This window comes from Panthera uncia (genome assembly GCF_023721935.1).
Source record: "Panthera uncia isolate 11264 chromosome B3 unlocalized genomic scaffold, Puncia_PCG_1.0 HiC_scaffold_1, whole genome shotgun sequence".
Lineage (NCBI taxonomy): Eukaryota > Metazoa > Chordata > Mammalia > Carnivora > Felidae > Panthera > Panthera uncia.
The window spans coordinates 55,681,186-55,691,249 of NW_026057582.1; positions in this window are offsets into that span (position 1 = coordinate 55,681,186).

A 10,064-nucleotide genomic window follows, 5' to 3' on the forward strand; every position below is an offset into this window, starting at 1 on the left:
GATGGGTATTGAGGAGGGCACCTTTTGGGATGAGCACTGGGTGTTGTATGGAAACCAATTTTACAGTAAATTTCATATATTAAAAAATAAAAAAAAATAAAAAAAATAAAAAAAATAAAAAAATAAAAAAATAAAAAATAAATAAACGTTAAAAAAAAATTTTTTTTTAAAAGATAACTTCTTGAATGTCTATGATTTTCAAAGTTTGGGAAACATTTTTTTTTTCTTCCAAAAGTCAACTGAGTGGCATATCTTCAACCCTTGGTGAAGGGAGAGAACTGTACTTGTACTTCTTGCTGTCCTAGCTCATGATCTGCTCTGAAAAAATAAATGTCAGTCCTCCTCTGTTTCTTTGAACACATGGAAAAATAAAATGCAACATTTTTATTAGTGGTTTGACAAAAGTCAGCATGCAGATATTATGGTTACACTAATCTGCATGTCAGCCTATGACTCTGATAATAATCTTTTTCAATTAAAAGAAAATATAAATATGTTCTTATCGATATAATGTTTACTTTAACTACATGTATCTACATGTAGTGCTTTCTTCTTTCCTCCTCATTCCTTCCTTCTTTCCTGTCTCTCATTTCATGTCTTCTTCCTTCCCTCCCTTCCTCCCTCCTTCCATCTGTCTTCAGTGACTCTTAAGGATTTACTCAAACTTTATGTTTCTTGGTTTTAAAATGATTATAATAAAACCAACATCATAATGTCATTGTGAATGTTATTTGTATATTGCACATGTGCACATACCTATATATGTAGCTTGCAAAAAAAAAGTTTTGTTTTATATAAATCAAAAATCTCTACATTTCAACCTATTTTTCAACTGATTTCCCCTTGATGTTTTATCTCTTTCCATTCCTTTCTTCAGGGTGCTAAGTTTCATAAGGATGAGATGTCATGTCTTGAATATTAGTCCATACTGACCACACTAGTGCTTACTGTGAACATGATGTCATCACAGCTGACTATTACATAGTAGCAAACCTGCATATTCGTGTCTTCTTATCTCAATCGACCTCTGACCATTTATTTGGTTCCATGATGCATGATTCATTGAGACCCTTTATATCTGCCAACTCTGTCTCACTGTCCCTCTCTCCCTTCTCCCTTTCCTCCCTCCTCCCTGTCTCCTCTTCTTTGTCTCTCTGTTTCTCTTTCCTATCCTCCCACACTCCCTTCCTTCCTTCCTTCCTTCCTTCCTTCCATGTCACCTCTTGCAGGTGAATTTGGAAATTATTTCATAAAGAAATAATAATCCTATATACTCCCTAAACATAAGAATTTTTCAAAACACATTTAGATAGAATTTCAGAACATGCATATTATATTACGTATTCTCTTCAGAATTCTGACTCATGCATAAATTTGTAGAAATCAGATCTATTTTTTGATATGAATATGATAAAGTATGTGTACCATTTATTAATATTCATTATATAAGTAATACATGAGTACATTTCTTCTTTTGACATTAAATATAATAGATAGGAGTTAGGGGTGGGAAGGAAGGCAGTTGTGGTTATGAAGGGTAGCAGGAAAATTGTGAGGATAGAACTATTCTATATTTGGACAGTTTATATATTCCTACATATGTGATAAAATTTAGAAAAATAAATGAAAATACCCACAAGTATATGTAAAACTGATAAAATCTGAATTAAGATAAGTAGATTGTCTCCATGTCAGTTCCCTGGTTGTAACATTAGTATCTTACCACAGTTATATAAGAGGTTACCATTAGGAAAAACTATGCATAGGGTATATGGGATCTCTGTGAATTATTTTTCTCAACTGCATGTGAATCTAGATAACGGTATGTCGTGTGCCTTAGAGTGACCTTTAAGGGCCAACAGTTGCAAGCTGCGATCTTAGCATTCATTAATAGAAAAGGAATATCCAGAACATCATGTTTAACACTGCAGCGAATTATTAGGTCCTTATCAAATCACATCTGGATTATAGTGTGTCTCACAGAAAGAATGGGGAAAAACTTAAATCCATTAGTCAACAAAAAGGTCTAAATTTCTCCTTGCTTTTGGTACGAGAGTTCATCAGTGGCTTAATTATCAGGACAGGAATTAGATTTTTATCAGGAATGTGGTAGGGTAAATTATTGAACGGCTGAGTGCCCTACTGGGCTGAGGTTGAGTAGAGCCTCTGCCTGCTCTTAATTGATATTTTCCTTTTATAGTCAATAATCAAAGAAAAATGTAGATTTCTGGCATTTGGGAAATGTGAGGTGACATAAGAGTGGACGTAAATCCTTAGTAGTGTGGAAAGCAATTCTTCTGTGTTTTTGTAATGGTAGTTGTTTCTTCATTTTTAATCAATTTTAAGCTCTGATAAGAATGCATAACAAATTATATTAAAAATACATCCACTTAAAATGCATATATCTGAAGAAATACATCTATTATATAAGAAAATTGAACACACACACAGGCGAACTATATATATATGGTATAGCAGGAATATCTATATAGTATACAAGTAGAAATATATACTTTAAGCATATATGAATAAAGTAAATATTTTGATTAATACACACAGAAGTGTGTATTAGAACACTATATAAGTATAAATAGTGGGATATCTTAATGTATATATAGAGATATGTGGATCGAGAGAGAGAGCATGCCTATAATAAAAACCCTAGAACATATATATTCGACAAGACTGAGTTGAACATGAAGCTATAAGTCCTGAGAAACTACTGAAAAATTGTAAAGTAGACTCACAGTAGGATAAAAGAAGATTTGGGAGCAATCTTAGACAATCCAAGGACCACATGAACATTGGGAGATGAAAACACTGAAAGCAAGCTGAAAAGCAATATGGGCATAGAAGATGTTTAAAAGCATAAGGAGTACTTCTTTGGAGTGGATGAGGGCTGGCTTAAAACCATACTTACAGGGGCCTCTTAGGTGGCTCAGTTGGTTAAGCATCCAACTTCAGTTCAGGTCATGACCTCATGGCTCAGGAGTTCAAGCCCTGGCTCAGGCTCTCTGCTGTCAGTGCAGAGCCCGCTTCAGATCCTCTCTCTCTCTCTCTCTCTCTCTCTCTCTCTCTCTCTCTCTCTCCTCCCCTCCACTATTCATGCTCTCTCTCTCAAAAATAAACATTAAAAAAAAATACCATGAGAGAAGAAATAAGAGAATGGAAGTGACAGAAATCACACTTACGATGTACAACTAATGGTCCATCATGTACCTTAGATCTCCTATTGGCCTATAAGCTCTTTTGAGTGCCTCGAATATCACACAGATAATTGTATGCTTCATGGCATCAACCATGCTCACCTACAGACAAGAGACACTCAAGAAATACAAATTAAAGTTTAACTGCAAACAAAGCAAAATCATATACTAAAAAACCTCAAAGAAGTTATTACTTGAGAAGAAAGTTTCTAAGAAAAAAAGATGACTCAAAAAGAGAAGAAAGTTCTAAAAGTAATATCTGTATGGTATGATTAGAAATGATTTTTGATGGCAAAGAGGTTATTGGAAAGAAAGTTAAACGATGAAGAAGACTGCACTGGAGAAATTCTCCATAAGGTCAGATTATAAAGTGGTATGTATAAGAGACAGAAGGAAGAACGCAGAACCAAAGATGAATAGAAAATAATGTTTGCAAAGCATTTTCAGATACATTATTTCATTAGACAGTAACCCTACCGTCCTTGGTCTCTTCTTGCTCTGCATTTTAATACTGACTTGCAAGAGCATGAAGAAACAGTGCTTATTAAATCTGTGAATCTATGACTGACACAAAACTGGGATTTAAAAATGTCTCCATAGGTTTAATGGATGGGCCAAGACTGTCAAAATGAAATATAATAGAGCCAAAGGTAAAGATGCTTAGATTAAAAAACTAAGCTATTATGTGTAGGGTGAAGGATAGGTCTTTAAAGGCAGTTTATTTGAAATACACTTAGGGTATTAATTGTCTCCATGGTCCTTAGGGTCAATAGTTTCAGGGATGCAATCTCAGCATTCATTAATAGAAAAGAAATATCTAGAACAGCAAGTTTAATAGTCACAGTGAATTATTTAGTCCCTATCAAACCACATCTGGAATATAGTGTGTCTCATTCTGAATGCTTGTGAAACATACCTGGAGACAGACATCCTGGAGCATGGCCCAACCCAACCACTACAATGAAAAATGGAAAAAGATAAGAAACAGGGACAATATCTTCAAAATATCATTTGTAAGAAGTGGGAGAAGGTGGTGTTAAAGTCAGAGAACATGATTTGGAATAAAGAATAAAAACTGCGTGGGGATTTTGTACATTAAGGAACATGCTATTTGAATAGTCCCACATTAGTATGGGCTGCCTTAGAGCTCACTGTTTGCCAAAACATTCATTCTATATTGTTATCAAAGATGACATTCTTATGTGGAACTTAAGGTCAGAAGAGATGGCCATGAAGATACCTTCTAATGTTAATATTTTATAAGATTGTCTCTAATGATCCAGCCAGGTTTAGGCTGGTCCTTCTTCAAAAGCAAACTGACTTTCCTGCACCCTGAGAGGGTGGCTTTGTGGAAAGGCCTCTTCCAAAGTAATAAGGAAGAAGATATACATGTATATTTCATCATTGGATTTATAATATGATAAATATTTAAGACAATAAATGAGAAAATTAACACAAATCCTAAGACATATCTATAAGCAATACATTCCTATTCCAACACATATGTGTGTGGGCAGGGGTTTTAGTTTTAAATAGTTTTTCAGTATGTTCTAGTTTGTGAATATTGATTGTTGACCAAAGGAACTGTAATTTCCTTTATAACTAAAAATGTATGCATTTAAATTTTACTGTAAGTGCTATTAGCTCAGTGAACTTTAAGTCTCTAAGAGCACAATTTTATTTTCTTCTTTAGGGTGATTACATGCATTAGCCAAATGATTCTGCATAGGTGTAACTCAGAATAAAAACCAATTTCACTATTTTATGTGTGTACTTAACCATTTTCAAAGCTTTTTCACACATATTATTTAGTGTGGTCTTCAAAATAGTCTTGTAAGACAGGTAGCACTATTATTTGATCTCATTTCCAAGACCCAAATACAAAAAGCATTTGCACAAAGCCATGCTGTTATTTGGTAGCAGGTAAAAGAACAGCCTATAGAATCTCTGATTCTTGGAAGTCTCTTTCCATTCAACTCCATTTTACACGTTTATGGAAAAAGTTACTCAAGCACAAGAAACTTTAACCAGGTCATGTCAAGAAAGAAGAGAATTGATAGCACTATAAAGGACGTGAGCAATAAGAAATAAAATGGAAATTTAATTCATAGGAGCCAAATTGGTAAATCATTTATGCACACTCCTAATTTATTTTGGCGCTAACGGCAATATATGTTGAAACTTATCTCAATATATCAAAAAAGGAATAAACTGAACAGAAAATGTACTTTAATATGGAAATGTAAGTTAGAGACAGTTTCAAAATGTGCATGTATGCCTACTGATGTTGACTTAAAGTTGCCATTTTTGAAATTAGATTATTAAAATATGTGCTGGTTTTCTGACCTGCATCAGTAACTCTACTTCTCATCGAATATTTCTCATCGAATTGATGAAGTTCTCTTGATTCAATGTCCTTAATATCTAGCTCTATCCACACTGATTCCCCACTACCGTTATCTCAATTCACAATTTCACTCTCTTACCTACATTAATACACCTTCATAAACGGAATTTTTGTTCCTGTCCTATCACAAGACAACATATCCTCCATATTTAATTTTGCCACCACATAATTATCTCTATAAAATGTATACCCAATTCTGTGTCATATATAAAACTCTAATATGGCATACAAGGCACATATACATCTGGTTTTAAGCATTCTTCATGCCCCTAAGCTCCATGCATACTAGCCCATGTATTTTCAAAAACAAACTTTAAAATTTCACACTATACTTTCAAAATCTCAAGCCAACTCGCCTTTTGGATAAGTGAGGCCTCTCTGCATTGGTGGCTTCCTTGATATGGAATACTCTTATCCCTCTTCTTTGCCTAGCTAACTCCTTATCTTCCAAACTTAGCTCCAATGTTGAAGTGAGACAGAGAAGGGGAGGGAAAAAAAACTAATGGGTTACATGATCAATTTATATTAAAACAAATTATTCTGGCTAATGCTAACCAATGTGGAAGAGGAGAAACCAGTTAGGAGATGATTTCCATAGTCCAGGATACAGATAAAATTTTTAGAGTAGGATGGTGGCAGGAGCACGAAAAGAACTTGGTAGAGACCTGTCTGATGCTGAGTCAGTGCAAACATCATGCTACTATAGAGCATAACTGAAATTGTGACTCTATGACTGACCAACTTTACGATTATGGGAAAGTCCTTTTACCCAAGCACCAATGATCTCATCTAATATATTTTACATGAAAACTTAAATGAGATCATGTAAGTGAAGAATTAACACAAAAGCCTGGAATATAGCTGATAGACAAAGAGGGAGCTTACCGTGTAAAAAGTATCAAATATGCTAATTTTGAGACAAATTTAAAAAGACAGAAAAAAGGACCCCCCTCCTGAATTCATATGATCTAAAAACAATAACAACAACAAACTAACAAAAGCCCAAAAGGTTTAGATAATTTCAACCACAAGCAAAAGGAAAAAAATAGAGTGACAAAGACTTGTAGTCTGTGTGTGCTCAGACCTTAGTCCTAGACTCAAGGCTCTCACATTTTTTAAAAAAATTTTTTTAACGTTTATTTATTTTTGAGACAGAGAGAAACAGAACATGAACGAGGGAGGGTCAGAGAGAGAGGGAGACACAGAATCTGAAACAGGCTCCAGGCCCTCAGCTGTCAGCACAGAGCCCGATACCGGGCTCGAACTGACGGACCGCGAGATCATGACCTGAACCGAAGTCGGAGGCTTAACCGACTGAGCTACCCAGGTCCCCCGCTCACATTTTTTTTTTTATTGTTGTTGTGGCTGTTCTTGGGCAAGTTAACTAATTTCTTGCATTATCAAATATTTTGATTATAAAGTAAGGCATTTACACTATATAAAAAAATTTCTTTTCACTTTTGAAACTGAACATCTAGATACCAAATGCTCACTTTTTACAGGGCATTCTACTGGGCACTACCCATGTAATAACCTCAAAAGGGCCTTTTATTCAGTTTAAAACTGGAGTGCAAAAATAAAGAAAAAAACTTTTAATTTAAAGAATCACCTCTTTATAGATGGTAGTTACACTTGTGGTGAGTATAGCATAACATATAGACTCAAATCACTGTGTATGCATGAAATTAATATAACACCACACATCAACAATACTTTAATTCAAAAAGTCATCTCTTCCATAAAAGTATTGAAATCATCAAGAGCTGTTGAAGCATTATCTAACAAATTCAAGAAATTACTGAAATTACAAAAGTATTTTCACTCAAACTAGTAACATTCATTTCTGTACTTCAAAGGAAATTATTGTTGCAAAAAAATAAATAAGGATAGGGAATATTGTTTTTGGTAGTTTGATTAAATGATAAACTGCAAAGAGTGACCTTCACTTTCAATATTTAACTGCAATTCAGATTCATTTTTTTCAAATACATATGTAAATAAATAGCTAAGCTGAAGGGGAGTTTTTAAGCCAAAATGGATGGGTCTTTAGCATTATTGGTTAGTACATTCATTTTTTTAAAAGGCCTCACAAAAACAACATACTTGATCAATTTTTGATGGAGTCATTAAAATTAAAGTTGCCATTTTTTGTCAAAGTGATAAAAATGTCTCTCATCTAAAATGCTCAGATATTCAACTGAGTTAAGAACATTAGAACCAGGAGACTCATAAAATATTTTGGCTTCAAAATAAAAGACAGCTATAAAATTTGGAAACTTTCCCAATCTTATGCAGTAGACTTGATGGATTCGCTTAATGATGAAGAATTAAGGAAGTTAGAAGTCTAGAAAAAGACTATAACTCTTATTTGTAAACAAAATCTGAGAGTTAATTAAAGGACTAGAAACATTTATAAAGATCATGCGATGTCTTCCACTCTTATTAAAAGATAGATAGGGATATGGGTTTCAATTTATTTTATTTTTAGAGTTGAACTTTCTATGGTCATTTTTTGAAAGGGATAAACAGAGATGTGTTTTCCCTTCATTAAAAATCTTTGAGTTCATTAAGATGATCTATCTCTAGAAGTCTCAGACACTGTTAGACTTTTTTTGCAGAGTGATTCTATGCAGTCTTTTATTTTCTTCTCAATTATAGATTTGTTGTTTTTTTTTTTAATTTTTGGTCTGAACTCTCAAAGAGGTAGTTCCAGCCATTTTATTTGTGTTTTCTTCAAAAAGAAGCAACACCAACTAATTATGTCTGCATGTACTTTACTGATTGCTGACCTTACAAGTTTATCCAGTAAATGTGACTAATGGCAGATTGCCCAAAGGGAGGTTACAGCCCCTTAGGTTTTGTAAAAGCCACACAGAGTAGAAATATTGCCAGCAACATCACCAGAATCTTTCCACTAAATGAGGACTGATCTGAAAACAAGGATGGGTCTATGTTACTGCAGTGTCATGAAAACAAAGCAGATACCAACTGAAATGAAAAAAATAAAAGCTCCCTAGGGATGTTCTAATGTAATTTGCATGTGATTAAAGCTAGAATAAATTCCTAAAGAAGAATTTAAAGAGAAACAAAAGTGGTTTTCTTAGGAAACACACCATAGACAACATTTCAGAAAAGGTTAAAATGAATTTAGAACCATTTAGATGGTTTTCTTCCAATAGACTTCTCATGTTCTCAATAAATCCTAAATGCTACAAGAAGATTCTTCCAAAAAACTCTGAAAACAACGTCTGGATGTTTCTAAACCTGGAGATCCTGAAAAATAAAGCTTGTTTTGGTACTTCAAAAAAGGAATTAATAATCAACCCCTAAGGTATGGCGGGTGAATTATTTTTTCTTTGATCTTTCTCTTTTGGCCACCTGTCCCTTTTCAGTCTCCATTCTAGATATCACAAGATAGTAAGTAACTCCATGCTATCCTAGAATATCAAATTCAGTCGTATCTGCAACTAGCCTTTCTGGAGTGAGAGAAAGCAATTGCAGTAGAGGTTTATTGGCTACCCCGACACTTTCTGCCCCCCAACACACACACCTCCCAACACCAACCCAACTTTCACGGTTGACATATTTTAGGCATACAGACACTGAAAGGACTTTGACTCAGAATTCTGTTATGCATCCAAAGGCATTGCCAGTATGAAGAGCCATAATTTTCAGATTTCAATTCTGAATATTTTGAAATTTTTTGTTGATACTGTTTGTTTTTATTTTTATTATTATTGTTGTTTTTACTCTACCATGGTGCTTGACTTTTGCTACTTTACCTCAATTGCTGATTTGAAATTCATAGAACACTTACCTCAATATTAAATGTTATTGAGGTAAAACCTTACCAATAAACAGCTCACCATTTTACACTAAAAATGACTTTTAAATTAATTTTCAGTATTAAGATTATAGTTCTCCAGGCATGTATAAAGTCATTAGCCCCAAATAAATGATTAATAGAAGTTTTGTCACTGCAAAAGCCCAATGGATATTCCATTTTTTAACTTTTTTTAATGTTTCTTTATTTTTGAAGAGAGAGACACAGAGTGTGAGCAGGGGAGGGGTAGAGAGAGAGGGAGACACAGAATCTGAAGCAGGCTCCAGGCTCTGAGCTGTCAGGACAGAGCTTGATGTGGCACTTGAACTCAGGAACTGTGAGATCATGACCTGAGCCGAATTCGGATGCTCAACCGACTGAGCCACCCAGGAGGTCCTGGATATTCCATTTTCAACTGAAAGTGCCTTACTGTGTATCAGTATTCATGTATTACAAAGGTTTCATAAAATACCAATATACTATAACCCTGTCCTGGAAAATATTCAAACGAGAGTAAGGATGAATAAAGAACTAGTAAACAGTCTGAAAGGCAAATAAATAATTTTATATAAAAATGTTAATATTACAATTACAACCTTTTATTTATATTATATATTGCATATAATGC